Here is a 3703-nt window from a genome sequence, read left to right as displayed (position 1 = left end):
TGCCCGAAGTTATTCTGGACGAATATCAAATTAATATGTCCTACAAACTCTATTGGAAAGTGTTCAATACCTTCAATATATTGTGATATCTTCGGTCTGACACTTGTTCTGTATGTGATGCTTTAGAGATATCTGCTGCTAGCGCCAGTGGGAAATTCGGATTGACTGTTGAAAATGAGGTTCATTTAAAAAATCGATAGGCTTTCTTTCTTCAGTCATCAATCTTCTAATGGTTTGATGTGGCCCGCCACGAATTCCTATCCTGTGACAACCTTTTCATCTCAGCGCTTGCAACCTACGTCCTTTACGGTTATTGCCCTCTACAGCTGTCTGATGTCTTAACAGATGTCCTATCAACCTATCCCATCTCCTTGTCAGTGTATTCCATATATTACTTTCGTCTCCGACTCTGCGCAGCATCTCCTCATTCCTTACCTTATCAGTCCAACAAACTTTCAACATTCGTCTGTAGTGCCAGTTTCAAATGCTTCGATTCTCTTCTGTTCCGGTTTTCCCACACAGTCCTATTTCACTACCATACAATGCTGTGCTCCCAACGTACATTCTCAGAAATTTCTTCCTCAAATTGAAGCCTATGTTTTATACTAGTAGCCTTTTCTTGGCCAGGAATGCCTCTTTTGCCAGTGCTCTTCTTCTTTTGATGTCCTCCCCTTTCCACCCGTCATTGGATATTTTGCTACCTATGTAGTAGAATTCCTTAACTTCATCTACTTCGTGACTATCAATCCTGATGTTAAATTTCTCGCTATTTTGAATTCTGCTACTTCTCAGTACTATCGTCTTCCTTCGATTTACTCTCAATCCGTATTCTGTACTCATTACACTGTTCATTCCATTCAGGACATTATGGAATTCTTCTTGACTTTCACTCAGAATAGGAATGTCATCAGAGAATCATTTCATTGATATCCTTTCATCTTGAATTTTAATTCCACTACTAAACCTATCTTTTATTTGTATCATTGCTTCTTCGAAGTACAGATTGAAAATTAGGGCGAAAGACTACATCCCTGTCTTATACCCTTTCTAATCTGAGCTTTTCGTTCTGGGTCGTCCACTCTTATTATTCCATCTTGGCTCTTCTACACATTGTACACTCCTGGAAATTGAAATAAGAACACCGTGAATTCATTGTCCCAGGAAGGGGAAACTTTATTGACACATTCCTGGGGTCAGATACATCACATGATCACACTGACAGAACCACAGGCACATAGACACAGGCAACAGAGCATGCACAATGTCGGCACTAGTGCAGTGTATATCCACCTTTCGCAGCAATGCAGGCTGCTATTCTCCCATGGAGACGATCGTAGAGATGCTGGATGTAGTCCTGTGAAACGGCTTGCCATGCCATTTCCACCTGGCGCCTCAGTTGGACCAGCGTTCGTGCTGGACGTGCAGACCGCGTGAGACGATGCTTCATCCAGTCCCAAACATGCTCAATGGGGGACAGATCTGGAGATCTTGCTGGCCAGGGTAGTTGACGTACACCTTCTACAGCACGTTGGGTGGCACGGGATACATGCGGACGTGCATTGTCCTGTTGGAACAGCAAGTTCCCTTGCCGGTCTAGGAATGGTAGAACGATGGGTTCGATGACAGTTTGGATGTACCATGCACTATTCAGTGTCCCCTCGACGATCACCAGTGGTGTACGGCCAGTGTAGGAGATCGCTCCCCACACCATGATGCCGGGTGTTGGCCCTGTGTGCCTCGGTCGTATGCAGTCCTGATTGTGGCGCTCACCTGCACGGCGCCAAACACGCATACGACCATCATTGGCACCAAGGCAGAAGCGACTCTCATCGCTGAAGACGACACGTCTCCATTCGTCCCTCCATTCACGCTTGTCGCGACACCACTGGAGGCGGGCTGCACGATGTTGGGGCGTGAGCGGAAGACGGCCTAACGGTGTGCGGCACCGTAGGCCAGCTTCATGGAGACGGTTGCGAATGGTCCTCGCCGATACCCCAGGAGCAACAGTGTCCCTGATTTGCTGGGAAGTGTCGGTGCGGTCCCCTACGGCACTGCGTAGGATCCTACGGTCTTGGCGTGCATCCGTGCGTCGCTGCGGTCCGGTCCCAGGTCGACGGGCACGTGCACCTTCCGCCGACCACTGGCGACAACATCGATGTACTGTGGAGACCTCACGCCCCACGTGTTGAGCAATTCGGCGGTACGTCCACCCGGCCTCCCGCATGCCCACTATACGCCCTCGCTCAAAGTCCGTCAACTGCACATACGGTTCACGTCCACGCTGTCGCGGCATGCTACCAGTGTTAAAGACTGCGATGGAGCTCCGTATGCCACGGCAAACTGGCTGACACTGACGGCGGCGGTGCTCAAATGCTGCGCAGCTAGCGCCATTCGACGGCCAACACCGCGGTTCCTGGTGTGTCCGCTGTGCCGTGCGTGTGATCATTGCTTGTACAGCCCTCTCGCAGTGTCCGGAGCAAGTATGGTGGGTCTGACACACCGGTGTCAATGTGTTCTTTTTTCCATTTCCAGGAGTGTATATTACCCATCTCTCCCTATAGCTTACCCCTATCATTCTCAGAATTTCGGACATCTTGCATCATTTTACCACATTGTCAAACGCTTTTTCCAGGTCGACAAATCCTATGAACGTGTCTTGACTTTTCTTGGTCTTGCTTCCGTTATCAACCACAACGTCAGAATTGCCTCTCGTACCTTTACTTTTCCTAAAGCCAAACGATCGTCATCTAATACATCCCCAATTTTTTTCCAGTCTTCTCTATATTATTCTTGTCAGCTACTTGGAGGTATGAGCTGTTAAGCTGATTGTGCGATAATTTTCGTACTTGTCAGCTCTTGCAGTCTTCGGAATTGTATGGATGATATTTTTCCGAAAGTCTTATGGTATGTTGCCAGACTCATACATTCTACACGCCAACGTGAATAGTCGTTTTGTTGCCACTTCCCCCAATGATTTTAGAAATTCTAATGGAATGTTATGCCTTATTTGATTTTAAGTCCTCCAAAGCTCTTTTAAATTGTATTACTGGACCCCCCATCTCTTCTAAATCGAGTTCTGTTTCTTTTTCTATCACATCAGACAAATCTTCCCCCTCATAGAAACCTTCAATGTACTCTTTCCCCTGCATTTAACAGTGGTGGTATCGTTACAAGCTTAGTGTTACCACCCTTGCTTTTAATGTCACCGAAGGTTATTTTGACTTCCCGATATACTGTGACAGTCCTTCCGACAATCATTTCTTTTTCCAAATTTTTCATGCAGCCTTTTCGCCTTAGCTTCACTGCACTTGATATCTATTTAATTCCTCAGTGACCTGTATTCCTAAATTTCCCAGAATATTTTTGAACTTCCTTCTTTTACCGATCATCTTAAATATTTGTTTTATTATCCATGGTTTCTTCGCAGTTACTTTCTTTGTACGTATGTTTTTCTTTCCAATTTCTGTGATAGCCCTTTTTAGAGATATCCATTCCTCATTAACTTCACTGCATACTGAGCTATTCCTTATTGCTGTGCCTACAGCCTTAGAGAACTTAAAGTGTAACTAGTCATTCCTTATTAATTTCGTATTCTTCTTCTTTGCGTATTGATTCTACCCGACTAATCTCTTAAATTTCAGCCTACTCTTCATCACTACTAAATTGACATCTAAGTCGCCTTACAATCCAGTATGCGATTTCG

Source organism: Schistocerca serialis, chromosome 2 (genome assembly GCF_023864345.2).
Source record: "Schistocerca serialis cubense isolate TAMUIC-IGC-003099 chromosome 2, iqSchSeri2.2, whole genome shotgun sequence".
Lineage (NCBI taxonomy): Eukaryota > Metazoa > Arthropoda > Insecta > Orthoptera > Acrididae > Schistocerca > Schistocerca serialis.
The sequence above is the reverse complement of the archived record's forward strand: the minus strand, read 5'-3'. Positions refer to the sequence as shown.